The sequence below is a fragment of the Cupressus sempervirens genome, chromosome 3 (genome assembly GCF_028749045.1).
Source record: "Cupressus sempervirens isolate cs-2001-9-10 chromosome 3, ASM2874904v1, whole genome shotgun sequence".
NCBI classification, from domain to species: domain Eukaryota; kingdom Viridiplantae; phylum Streptophyta; class Pinopsida; order Cupressales; family Cupressaceae; genus Cupressus; species Cupressus sempervirens.
Window position 1 is genome coordinate 995,968,426 of NC_143120.1, and position 14,829 is coordinate 995,983,254.

The 14,829-nt window shown below is 35.8% G+C and overlaps 1 protein-coding gene across 2 annotated transcripts in view; it reads left to right on the forward strand.

Annotated features, from left to right (window-relative positions):
- Nucleotides 1-14,829, forward strand: part of LOC149570105 (SNARE-like superfamily protein) — a 64,903-nt gene that overhangs the window by 24,178 nt on the left and 25,896 nt on the right. The window lies entirely within an intron of this gene.

Sequence of the window (14,829 nt, forward strand, 5' to 3'; positions counted from 1 at the left end):
TTATCATAGGAGTAATGAGGGAGCATGTCGATTTTTGGAACTAGAGGAGGTAAATTAAATGCTATCGTTGGCATCCCAAGGCAACAATAATCAATACCTGGACAAAATGATGGGACTAGTATCATGTAACAAGTCTATGGAGGAATTGGAACTTCCTCAAGATTTGGAAGCATTGGTATGGCTCGAAAGCCATATACAAATATAGAACAGAAAAAATATGAGAATAGATGTACAACACCCCATGCTTTGGGATGAGATTATCTATTGGAGAACTTTGTCATATCTGCCTGAGCTTATTTGGAAAGGACTTCTAAATATACCTTATGTATGGAGTGTATATCCCTCATGCCTATGCATATGTGTTGACTTTAAATGGAAAATAACCATGGTGATATATAATTCAACACGGTTATGGCATTGTGGCATATCATAATGAAGGCAAGGTATAACAACTAGCAGAGGCAGAACTTGCCATGGAAGGATTTCTACATATGAGACAACACTCCTTACACTGAAGTGGGTTGTTAACCGTACAATTGGAAAGGATACATGTAGTTCTTATTGGTTATACAACTGGGGTTGTGATTATACAAAGTCAAGGCTATGTTCCATTAAAGGCAGTTGACGATTGCAGAATTTGACATTTCAGACTAAGTTGTCATTAAGTTCAGTTAAAATTTATTGTTGTTGCAGATTGATATCTTTGATACAAAGATTATATACTAAATATCTGGCTACTATGTTTGTTATAGGAACCGAATGAGACAATTGCATGGTTAATTGTGAATGATGATGAATTTTAGGAAGAACCGACTCTTGTGCAATTTGGAGTTCTTCCATCTTTGCAGGATGTTGTAACTATAATAGGTTATCCACTTAGTGGTGACTCAATATCTATGACTTTTAGAGTTGTGTCATGCATTGAAGATCTTTTTTTTTTACATGGATTTACAAAACTACTTGGAGTGCAGATTGATGCGGCTATAAATGCTGGAAATTCTTGGGGGCCTTCTTTCAAGGCACAGACAAGTGTGTGGGAATAGTATTTCAGCCTCTCAATCATGAAGATGCTGAAAATATTGGATATGTTATACCAACTCCTGTGATAAAATATGTCATCACTGATTATGAATGTCCAGGAGATTTCACAAGATAACACAAAGTGCAACAAATCATTGACATTGCAATTTGCATTACCACATTTGTGTAGGAATGATCATGCCTGCCCTGAGGAAAGCAAAATGACTAGATCATGCAAACAAGTCTGACATCTATGCTTATATCTTTTGATTGAGGTGTCGAATGGATATTTTGGAATTGATGGTTTTTAGAACTTTTGTGAGACAAAGTCACCTACCTTAAAGGGAAGGCTCCCACTTCTCACTATTACTTGGATCAACTCAAAGTAAACAAGAAGTTTGAGAGAATAAAAAAGGGGTGTTACCAATATTCTTTCCTCTTTCTGCAGGAAATAATTCAAATACTCATAAAGCGGGCAGTGGAAACCGTAAATCTCTAACTACACTTCTATCTTGGATTGGAAACAGTGATAACAATAGCCCAAATCAACTCATAGATTGATTGTTTGTGTATTGGCTTAGATTTATGCCAAGTTCCTAAGCTATAAGGTCAAATATGTAGCTCACAAACTCCTACACAATCCTTCAAAGATGAGTTTCTAGTATTGGGGCACACAAACTTTCATAAGTAGGTGATATCTAATTCTAATTCTACCACCACAAATGAAGCACACAGACTTCCATAAATGGTGATTTCTAAATTCTAAACCTATAACTTATTTCAGCACACAGACATGAAAGTAACTGATTTTAATAAGATTGCATCAACTAAAGAAAGCAATTCAAATTTTAGACACAACTTACAATTTACACTACCATAGTTATTTCCAGACACAACTCTGAAACAATTGTTTCTTCTATTCACTTTGCTCAAGACACAAACAAGATTTGCATGAACTAAAGAAAGCAATACAAATTGTAGACACAACTTACATTTTACACCGCCATAATTGTTTCTAGAGATAACTTTAAAACAAATTGCTTCTTCTATTCTCTTCTCTTTGAAACTTTGTACAAACAAATCACAGCTGTACAAGTTCTGTAGAGCTTTCTTGCATATAAAAAGATGATATTTACAATGGAAGGCACTCCCTTATATAGGCAAAGGAGTGAGAGAAAAGAGGAGAAAAATGTGGGAGCAACTCAACCACCTTGACTAAGTCAAACAAGAAAGAAGAGTTCTTCAATTACGTGACTAAAGGTATGTGTAATTCAATTTCATGCAAGTCAATTACACGCAACACATCTTCTCAACTTCAACTAAAAAGCTGAAAATACACTAAAGCAACTTGAAGAAAATGTTGAAGCTGTAGAATCTGAACAAATCAATCCTGTAGATTATCAACAAAGGCTTTGAATTTGGTGATGCAATTGTAGATGATTGCAGGGTCAGGGGTTCTTGTAATCTAAGCCACTGCATTCACTTTGATAACATTTTTCTTATCACCTGTGGATTCTCTTGTTAATCAACCATTTGTCATTTTAAAACTTGATATGATCAAGCTTTTTCTCATTCTACATTTGTTGTGAATTATCCTTTGTCAGATTTGCACATCCTGGAATTTCCAACACTTTGAAAACTTAGATATTCGGATGTAAACTTAGAACAACTTTCCCATCAATACCTTTAACTGATTTTGTTTTTGAATCGAAGTGAGTGGTGCATTCTCACACGAACTCAAGTTCTAGGGCAGCCATGTGAAAGTGGAGACCAAATGAATATTGTTTCTTTTGATTAGAAGTATGTCTTCTTGATAGGATGTCTCTATTCTTTAAAGAAATTCTGACATATTTATGTGACCATTCTCTGTATTTCTAATTCCATTATATGAGGATGAACCTTGGGATGGAGTGGTATGAGCCAATTCCTTGTTATATTGATACTTCATTTTATCTTTACCTTTGGGAGGTGAAAATTCTTCAGACATATCTTGGATTGAAGAGTTTGTTGTAATATAAAAATTCCAAAGAGTGAAAACATCTAATGAGATTGAATTCATGAGGGTTTCAAGATTTGGACAATAATGGTAGATCCATGGAGGATAAGTATTTAGGTATGACTTAGATACTTTTTGAACATTTAGATAGGCTGGAAAATACATGGATAGTTTATTTTTTGGGCAAAAAAGGTCAAAATCTGGTTTTTCTAGGTGGATTGCATATGGGCAAAATGTGAATTTTGGCTTGAATGGCCATGAATCCAAGTAGATTTAGCTTGGGAGCATGTGGATAGGAAACTTCATGTTTAAAAAATGAGAATTTCCCCAAAATCAGGATTTAAAAATGCATTTGCATATGGTAGAAATTCTTCATTTTAAACTTGTGTAAAGGTGTAATTGAGGTTTTAAAGTCCGATTACATATTGGTGAAATATGGAGTTAGGCGAATTTGGAGATGGAATGAGATTGGAGGATGAAAATGTGAATGGAAACTTGCATTCCTTGAGACAACTTTCATCATTTTCTTCACAAACTTGCTCTCTAAAAACACCAAAAACAAGCAAAAACAAACAAACATATTTACAAAACAAAGAAAAGAAAAGAACATACCTCTTTATTTGACACAAAATGATGACTTTCAAACACTTCAATCTTGTAAACAATTTCATTTTTGAGAGGAAAAACCTTTTTGCATTACAAAGAATGAGAGTCTGAATTTATTTGTTTTTTAGAACAAAAATCTAGGGCTGCAAATGAACAAACAGAAAGCAAAGAGCAAAATAATGCATCAAATATGAAACACGATCAAGTAAAGCAAACAAAACCCCAATTTTACACCCACTTGGAGAGCAAAGAGAAAATCTTGGAGTAAAGAAGTTGGAATGAAATGTCTTCTCCAATTCAGGTTGTTTGAACTCATTTGCATATTGTGATCAAAGCTTTTTGAAAATCTCTCATTCCAAGCCCTAAAATCACACTTTTTGGGAACTATTGCATGTTGTAAATGAATGCGAAAGTGCAAATCACACCTTCCCAGCTCTTTTACATATTTAAATGATATGCAAATGAGTTCTTCAAGTGCAGATCACACTTCTCATGTCTCATTGCATATTGCATTTGAATCTTAAGTGCAAATCACACTTTTCCAGCTCCTTTACACATTAATGCAAGACACCTAAGTGTAATTGGGCTTATGGGAGCATTTAAATGTTGGAAATGACAAACTTTAATGCAAGTCACACTTTTGGAGTTGTCTTTCATATTGCATTTGGATGCCTAAGTGAAAATTGCAGTTTTGGAATGCATTTACACATTGATGTTTGCAAACAAAGTGCAGATCACATTTTTCACGAGGCTTTACACATTACATGAGACACCCAAGTGCATGGTCACACTTTTGGAATGCATTTACACATGGTCTTTTGCATGAAAAACCTAAAATACAATTGTGAAGTCAATCACACTTTTTGGGTGTACCTACACATTGCATTTCACTTCAAGAGGCAAATCATGGTTTTAGGAATGAAATGCATATGTGAATGTTATGCAAGTAAAACACCCAGCCAAGTAGCTTTGAAGAAAACAAATTATTTTTTGGAAATGTGGTTTTCCAAGTGAAATGCATATTGCACATTGAAAGTATGTGAGATGTTTAATGCAGTGTTCCTCAAAGAAGTGCGATTTGCCTCTTGAAATGGAGAAAAATAAGCTAAATTGCACTTTTCAAGTGCAAATGCATATTTAAAATGTTGCAAAATGCACTTTTCAAGTGTATTTACATATTCACTCCAATGCATATGCAAATGACTTATAAAAACTCGTTCTTTTCACTTGACTTGTATTTTGCACATGTCCATTACATATTACACATGAAAGTTTATGTGTAATGTGTAAATGGGTTGAAAAAGTGCACTTTTCACTTAAGTGATTTAAATTAAAACTTAAAAGTGTATGTGTAATGTGTAAATAGGTTGAAAAGTGCACTTTATAGCTTAAGTGACTTAAGTTACAACTTAAAAGATAAAATAGTGCAACTTTATAACTTATAAACACATTTAAAAGTGATTTCAAGTTACAAACATCAAAAAGTGCAATATAACAACAAAATATAAGGTTTAAAAATTTAAAATATGCAATCAGGTTTCTTAAGCCCAATTACACATTTACTTAAACCTTAGTATCTTTTGATTGACAACCTCGATTAAGTCCTAAGATAGCTCAAGAGTGTGTGACCGAAAGTAAGAGATTGAAGGAAACAAAAAGACCAAAACAATCCAAACAAGGACTTTGAAGGCCTCAAAAATCAATCATATGCTTCAAAAATCAAGCTTTCAAAAACAAAAATAACTTGACAGGAACCTTCAATAAAAAAACTCACAATGTGAATTGTCGCAAACCATATAGTGAGTTAACTTAGAGAAAATTGAAACTTTAATGGCAAAGTTGTTGTGAGATTTTCACATCATCGCCCCAAAATTTTTGGGGACCCCCTTTTTTTTTGATTGCCTTGGCAATAATTTTTGAAGTTGTCCAAAAATTTTTGGTCTTAGAAAATTTTACTTCTTGGATGCCTCCGGGTTAAGAAGGAGGAGGTTAAATTTATTTTTCACCCGGTTTTAAGCTTGATTTTCCAAAACGACTAATTTTATCCTTAGGCCGAAACGACTAATTTTATCCTTAGGCCGAACAAGTTTCAAAGAACAATACTTGGCAAGATAAAAATGTAAATTTTGTACTGTAGACGCTTTTTTTTTGAAAATTTGGATATAATTGTATAAACTCGAGTAGTTTTCAAAAAATGAAATTTTTGTTAGATTTGGGTTTTTTGGAAAATCTTGAATTTTTTCGGTGAAATTTTTTTTAATTTTGTGATGGTGAGATCAAATTGTAAAATCAATTTTGGATTCTAAAGAAATGATTTATTTCTGTTAAAAAATTAAAATTGCATAGCAAAATTGATTTAGATTAAATTGCAAAAATTGGCATTTGGATTAAATCTGTCTTAAATTTTTTTAAATATTTAAAGAAATTAGTAATTTAAAATTGAAAAAATCAATTTTGGCTTGCCAAATCCGATTTTTAATGATATATTAATTACTAAATTGTCATTAAATGAAAATGTTTAGCATCTCCAAGGCTTTATTTATTTTATTTTTGCAATTTTGGTCTAACCGACAATTTAAAAATGCATATTTCATTGTGGCAAAATTAATTTTTAGCTTATCATTTAATCTCGGCTAGAACTGTGCATTAATTGATTTTTTTCCCCTCCTAGGTGCAAGTCGGCCAGCTAGAGAAGGCAAGTGAATTGGGTATAAGAGGGATCTCCTTCCCCTTACCTTCTCATTCATTACATCCTCCTCTTTCATGCTTGGGCCTCTTTTGAGGAAGGTAGCAATTTTTCTTAAGGAAGGTGATTTTTTCTAGATTTTGGAATTCTTGCAAAGGTGGATTTCCATTGTTTGCAATCTGATTTTTTTCCATGAAGGTTGCATTTCTGCCCTAGGCAACTTCTTGTGGCAAATAAAATTTTTTTGCCCTAAGGTGATTTTTGTGGAGCTGAATTTTGTGGAACTGAAATTTGTGAAAGACAATTCTGATTTTCAAGTGGACAAAATTCTGATTTCTTCAGCTAGGGCATCAATATTTGCAAGGGGATCGAAATTCTTAGGTCTGATCCGAAATTCAAAAGAAGACCCGACCATGGGTAAAGGTAAACTCAATTCATTTAGAGTTGAAAGTGGTCCTTAAGCGGATTTCGCTCTTTTGTTCTTATTTAGTTTTGTTTCTCTTGGTTCTTCTTGCATTCTTCATCCACCACTTCATCATCCCATCCTAAGTTGAAGATTGGAGATTGATAAGGGTAGAATCCATGATAGGACATTTGAAGAGGCAGAAATAAGCTAGACCATCTTAGGAATGAAGTTGGGAGATATAAGTGTAGTCCATCTTAAGGTACAAAGAGACAGAAATAAGTGTTAATCCCATCATAGGTTGAAGATTGAAGATTGATAAGTGTAGTGATAGGACTTGGCGAGGCAGAAATAAGTGTAGAATCCATCGATAGAAAGAAGGTTGGAGATCGATAAGGGTAGTCCATATCACTTAGAACGAAGGGGCAAAAATAAGTATTTAGGATGATAGATGTTAGTGCAAGCAAGAATCCTAAGGGAACAAACACTAAGAAAGACAAAGAGGATATGATGCCCAAAACAACTTTCTTCTCGAAAATGAGGCAAATAACTAATACCATTGTCGGTACAGTAAATATGATACAGGTAAAGGACAGACAAAAGGAAGGACAATCCCCCATGGCAAAGAAGATTTACAGAAGTGGAATTGTACACGCAACAGCTTTTCCTCCTACATTGCCTTATTTAGAATTGGTTATGGAGTGCACATCCAGGTTTGATTTGATTAGTAAATCCATCATTTTCGATGAAGGGAAGAGGGTGTTGGCCAACATTGGTGGACAGGCGATCGAAGAAGCATTTAACATTCCCCAGTACAAGAGCATGACAGTGTTGATGATGGATTAGACAGCCAAATCATTTCAGGATAACTAGGAAGCTTATTTCATGTACCTAAAATAGGATTGGCTACACAAGGGAAAGAAAGGGGTAACCAGATCATCGAGGCTCACAGTGGTAGATTTCAAATCAGAATATGGAGATCTCATTGTGCTTCTCAGCTGGATCATGGGCCTAGCTCAAGGTATGCAATTCGAAAACTGGATGTATTTCTTTATTGATAAAATTGAAAAAGGGAAAAAAAAAATTGATTGGGCTAGGATCATAAGCGAGAATCTAGAGTTGCAACTTAGAATCGTACAAAACCAAAAGCAATTCTACATGGGATCCTATCTATTTTACCTAATTGCTAAATTGTATAAAAATTTGAGACTTAAGGCCTTAGGAGAAATTGGCAGTGGGCCGGGGCAATATTTGGTGCATGAATTCTATCCATAGCAAAGTAACAAGAATCGGAATCGGATCGAAATCGGCAAGGCTGAATCAAATCGTGAATCGGCCATGAATCAGAATCGAATCGGCCATGAATCGGAAAATTTAAAAAACCCTTGAAATTTAGTGAGTAACTTATTTCATAAACCCTTTATCGCTGATTCGATTCACCGATTCACAAAAAATCGTTTGGCTTGAATCGAATCGCCGAATCGCGTGAATCGCCGTGATTCTTGGAATTATGATCCATAGCTTCATTTGCACAACAACAAAGATTACAAAATGTTTTGTGACACCTTTGTTATGAAGACAGTAAGGGTATTACAAGGGACACCTGCTAGGAGACTCTCATCGGAAGTAGAAGCAAAGATAAAGAAGTATGGGAGTTGGTTCATTCAATTTCCACAATTCACCTACAATTAGAGTAATAGGAAGCATAGTTTATCCCAAGATGCTTTCAAGGTACCCACCCGACAAGGTAGTTTTGATGGAATTGGCTAGGCAACTTGAGCATTGTGACAGAATAATGAGACTCGAAGGTAAGACGGGCATTACCTTCTCATTCGGAATTGGCAATGATAGTTGCCCCAATTGTGTCGCCTTTGCAGCTGTGGAGAAGGAATTGGAATGGTATCATCTAGGATGGTACAGAGCAAGGCAAGTATTCGATCCTAATGGTCTTATCAAGGTATCTCATAGAAACACATTTAAACATGTTCCCACTATAGAAGACTTTTGGGCCAATGCCAAGGATGAATTTCATGTGAGAAAGCTAGCTTTTTCAAGGTTGTCAGTGAATATGATGAGAGATATCAAATGGAGAGGCCTTGATATTCCCAATCAACTGGAAGATGATGGAGATGTGCTGGGAGAAGATTATGATACAGTAGAAGGAACAGAGTTGAATCCAGTAGATTGGGATGATCATCAGGATCCTTCCTTGGAAGTAGTCACAAGGACAATAGATTTGCATACTGAGTCATGGTATAATGAAAAGTTAAGGAAACTACAAAGTCAAAGGATACCCCTTACTTATGAGAAGATGAAGCCAAAAGAGGGTCCAACAGAATTAGTCGAATAGAAGGGTAAAGGAAGTAGCTGGCAACAAGAAACAGTTAGGAGCAAGAAGAGAGCTTTGGAGGTTGAAAAAAGCAAAGAACATCAAGAACCTCCAACAAAGAGATAGCACGCAACACCATCAAGGGAAAGCATAATTGAGGCTAGAAGCCAAGAGGTCAATTCAAGTGATAAAGGGGCCGCGATAGAGGTGAGCTCTGATTCAGAATCAAGTGGTTACAGTGAGAGCATTGAGTATTCTCCTCTCTCGGAAAACCAACAAGGAGATGACATGGTAGTTACTAGTGGAGAAGAAGATGGACCGATTGATATTGAGGCAATAAGTCAGGCGCCTGAGGCTGTTGGTGATGCTTTGTTAGTCAAACCAAATCCAAATTTGGGGAGATGCACCACATCGCTATGGTTAAGGCAAATGCTTATGCCAAGAGGTGAGGTAGTAATTGCTCGAATAGTTGAAGACATCCAAGGATTAATAGAAAAGGGTGATAGCGAGAACCAAAAACAAATGGCAAAAACGGTGGCAAAGGTAATCAGGAGCGACAATGATGGTCATCGAAAAGTTCAGATCGCTATAACAATAGTCAACAAGACATTGGATGAGATTGCGGCCCAAGAATATGAGATAGTGGAGCATAATTTGGGAAGAAACACAGATGACATGGAATGTGAGGAGATCCAGGAAGGTATAGCTTCAATCAGAGAAAGGCTGAGGAAGGCAAATGAAATGATCATAAAGTTGGAAGCCGAGAACAAATATTGGACAAATTGCCAGCCTATCCAATAGTTGTACCAGGCAGCCCTTCCTCAAGACAGCGGGAGCAACCTAGAAGAGATATCAGCTCAGCTACATGAAGTTAGGGATTGGATCCATGATACAATCCAAGATGGGCGAAATTTCTTGCCTTCCTTCATCTCGACATTTCGGTCATTAGTGAATGTTAGGAACAAATTCAAAGTATTTGAAGAGGAGTGGAAGGATTTCCTTCCAGTCAAGGATTTAGCTATTCCCAGGCTATAGGCGTTTATTGGGCTACTCGAGAAATATTTGGAAAGGGCCAAGTTGATTGATGGAGGAGGATTGAGTACGGTAGAGTCCTGGTTTGTTGCCTTGACTACTAGATTAAGAACACTCGAGGAGATACAAAAGGTAGTTGCATATCACGGCCCAGGCATTGACACTTCCATTTCAACCATGATGAGTGACATTGGGGCGACACTTGATTTTGAAGACATCAGAGAAGAGGACATTGATGAGAAAAGACTTGGATGAGTTAGGAAAGGTTGCTATCAAGAAGAAACATTTGGGCACCCTTTCCTCCCTCAATGCCTTTATTGGATTTGCAAAAGAGTATGAGAAGGACCATGAGAAGACACTACAGGCAGCAAGCAGCATGGTGAAATCGGTTAAGCTCAAGTTAAAGCATACACCTTGCCTTCCCATGGAGGAAGTCAACCAAAGGCTAGCTAGGTTCATTGCCTTAGCTAAAAGAATGAAAGAAAAAGGGAGATTTATATTAGAAGATCATTTGATGTAAGCCCAAGTGGCAATTTCTCTTTCTTCTAGGGTAGGACAAGTGTCTAATTTTGATTGGTCACCATTTTGGTGCCTTCTTATTGGTTGCTACTTTTTCACTTTTTTCATTGGTCCATTGACGAGGTGGCGTCTTCTCATTGGCCGATTGGGTGGCAACCCTAATTAGGATTTCTAGGATTCAATCTGGATTGTCAGTTTTGCCTCTTTATCTCTATTGTCGATTGTACATTTTGGCCTCTATATAAGGCCATTTACTGTCATTTGTAATGGTGGGAGAAAATTGTTGCATAAGATAATGCTAGAATTGCTTTTCTTTTTCATTGTTGTGACTTGCATGGTGATTAAGAACTTCTGGTATTGTTGCATGGTTTCTACTTCCACTAGTTAGAATAGGATTTTCATTTTGAAGTTGTTGAAGTAAATTTCATTTCAAGAAGTTGCTAAGTAAGATCAAGAGTAGATGGATAGTTGCATGGTAGTATTAGTAGATGTTTGATAGGGATCTATAGCTAGGCCACTACCTAGTGGCTTGTTGGGAAGCCTTGTGTGGTAAACTAGTTCATTTTCCTTTGAATCAGTGCATTTATGGAGGTAGAGCCGCTGGTTAACTTTCATTAGATTCGATCTTTGTTCATTTGCTAATCTTTTCATTCATAGGAGTAGGAGTAGAATAGCAACTAGTTAGGAGTTGGAGTTTTGAAGAGGAAAGTTAGAAAGGCGTAAGTCATAAGAACATTCACCCTCCATCACCATCACCTTCTCCATCAACATCATTTGGCATTCACACCGAATCGCCATCACCATCATTCCACCAAAGACCAAGTTATCTTCGAATGAATAATGTAAGCCTGCCTACATGATTGCTGGCAAATCACATCAATAATTGAGTTAGTATCCACAGGTGAATGAAACATTGGAGTTATTCTCATGTCTTCATGAGTATTAACTTTTCAAGAGAGGAATTGAGGATTTGATATCCCATATCAAGTGTTCAATTGCTATATGTTATGTAGTGGTACAAAATTGACCTCAACAAAAGTTTTGTAGTGTTGCCTCCATTTTGTAATCACAAAATGAAGGACAACATGATGACAGACCGAGAAGTATAAAGAGATAAGTATTCTTCATAGTTGAATAATGCTCTTTAATCTCTCATGTTAATTTATGCTATATTATTTGGCTAGTGAATCATGTATGATTCAAGCATTAATATTTCTCTCTGAGATAGTCTTGGACTATTTTTAATCACTATGAAATGTTTTCAAGATGCTACCATGGTTAGAATGTCATATGTGTCTGGGATTCCCCTTACCAGGGAACAATTTCCTTTTGTAAAAGATAAGTATTTCATGATTATGAATTATTGATAGTATATGCTTCTTGCATTGAACTTTATGATAATCTGACTTTTAATCTCTTTCGGTTGTCAGATGCAATGGGATGATGGGAGATCACGCAAATTGCATGATGATGTGACTTTATTGATACATTTAGTTGTATCTCCCACCCTTTGTAGGAAATGCAAGGTGTTAGTGCTTTCTTCATATTCGAGGTGTATGACCTATTCCACCCTATGTGGGCAATGCAGTGTGGAACCACGCTTTGCGGGCAATGCAAGGTGGTGTTGTGCTCTTCTCTGGAAGAAGATTTGAGGTGTAAGACCTCTACCACCCCATGTGGCAATGCAAGGTGTTGTTGTAGTCTTCTCTGGGAGAAGACTTGAGGTGCAAGACCTCTCCTACCCTTTGCGAGCAATGCGAGGTAGGCCCATCCTTTGCAAGTATGCGAGATGGATATCATGGAGAGAGTCCATGATGTTCTTGATCACCCTCTGAGAGTGTCATGGTGATGATTTGCATTTTGAATCCTCCCTAGCTAAGAGGGAGTGTTGAAATTAGCTAGAGCAGTTTCTAGCATATTAATTTTGATGTTTTAAGAATGGTGTCCTTGGTGAGAGGGAGGCTCCATTTTGAGGGGGTTTGAACTATTCAACCTTGGATGAGGAGCTTAGAATGTTGATGTTAGACTGAGAGGGAGGCTTGGCTAAGAGGGACTCTTAGCATTTAGGTAAAATTTAGGTACTTTATGATTTCTTCTTCTTCTTCTTCTTCTTCGAGAAGTCTGAAGTGCATGCTCTCTTTATCCACCCTCTGTGAGTAGGTATGGTGAAACTGCTCTCTGTGAGTAAGTATGGTGGATGTCATTTCATTTTTGTGCTTATTCTTCCTTTGGGAGTAGCTATGTTAAAATAACAATAAGCACTTGTGGTAGTTATTCATGATGGACCAGCAACTGTGATGGTTGACATCATGTGACTTGGTTGTTCAGAAGAAATCCTCGCTTGCTAAGAGGGAGTGTTGATTTTTGGTAGCTAGGTCAGATCCCTTCTTGGCTGACTCAAATATAATAACAATTGTAATGTGTTAATATAATTATTGTGGTCCAATAATTAATTTGCTTATTGCAATTGGAAATATAATAATCATATCAGCAATATAATTATTATATTGTGAGATAGTATAATTATATTATGTGATAATATGATAATATTATTGTAATTATTATTATTGATTAACAATACAATAATTATATCGATAATATAATTATTTTATTATTGTGAGTCGATCTAATTGTATTTTGTGATAATTACATTATAATATAATTATTATATTATTATATAGTAATATAATTATTATATTATTATATAGTAATATAATAATTATTGTCTTTTATGGGCCAGTATTATTATATTATATATAATGTTTTTTAAAGGCAAAAGTGGACTAGTCACTATATAAATATCATTATATTATAATTATTATTATAATATAATAATTATATTAGAGGTCCCAAGCTTTGGAATGGGTGCGTCCCTTCTTCGGTCCTATTTGCTTGGTATAAAAGAAGTTTGATCTTTCTCTCTTAAGATATGAAGAATACAACCTGCTTTATGGAGAAGCAACAATGTGCAGGGGAGATGATAAGCATTTATCATCTATGGTTGAGAGGGCAACAAGATTGAGTCATTGCCCATGGTAAACGGGCACTAGAAGCCAACACTTTGTATATCTACATTTGGGAATATTTTTATGAATTAAGTCTTCTATCCAACAACATCCTCACCATCTCTATATGGCATCACCTTTCTTTGGAAATAAATTATCTTTAAGCTATGATATTTAGGACAAAAAGAAAATGCAAAAAGATACAAGGACATTGTCATCTTGTTCTAATGGCTAACTCTTATCTTTTGCACCTTTTGAACAATGCTTGTGTGGTCATGCTTCTTGGCTTGGATTATGGTCCTTACTTTTTCAACCATGGAGGCCATGTCATGATAAATTTGACCCAAACATGGGCAATCTAAAACATGCCTAATAATGTTGACGATGAATTTAGTGAAACTCTAATTATATTCCACACAAGCCCACCACTCATCATCTAGGATCAATATCTTGACTTTTTTGGGCTCTTACCATACCTTGTCGCGTTGATGATGGATTTGGTGAAATTGAAACATGTTGCACATAAGCCAACCACTCATCATATAGGATAAATGTTTTGAATTTTGGGCTCTTAGCATGCCTAATCATGTTGATGAATGGATTCAATGAAACTTGGAACATATTCCACATAAGCCCACCGCTCATCATCTAGGATCAATGTTTTGAGTTTTTGGACTCTCTTTGTATTTGATTACCTCCATACACTCCAAAGAGTGTTAACCATATTGCTTAATGCTCCTCACACTTTCACAAGTCATCTCAAGACAATTGTGTGATGCAAATCAAGTCTTAACAATTTAATGTGATGTAAAAAATAAAACAATTTAGAATATTAAAAACACTAGAAAATAAAATACCTTTAACAACAATATAACCAGGATTATATGGGAAATACATAATGCTCTACTTTGCCAACAAATATGGACTACCAAAAAGTGCTACTTTTTCTTGCAAAAAGTAAAGGGCAGAAGATAACAAAACAACAACCCACTTCCTTTGTTGCGCATTTGCTTGATTTTTGATTTTGTACAAGGAGTAAATCAAATACCATTGGGAGGCTTTCAAAGCCAAAGGAGAGTCATGACAGGAAAATCCAAATAACATTTGGAACCGAAACCCTAGAATTGGTTGACAATGAGGCTGAATACGTGGAAGGCCACACTATACTTGCAATGATTGTAGGATTCTGTCCAAGCTAAAAGGAGATTAGGGAGTAGGTCAGAAAATTTTGGT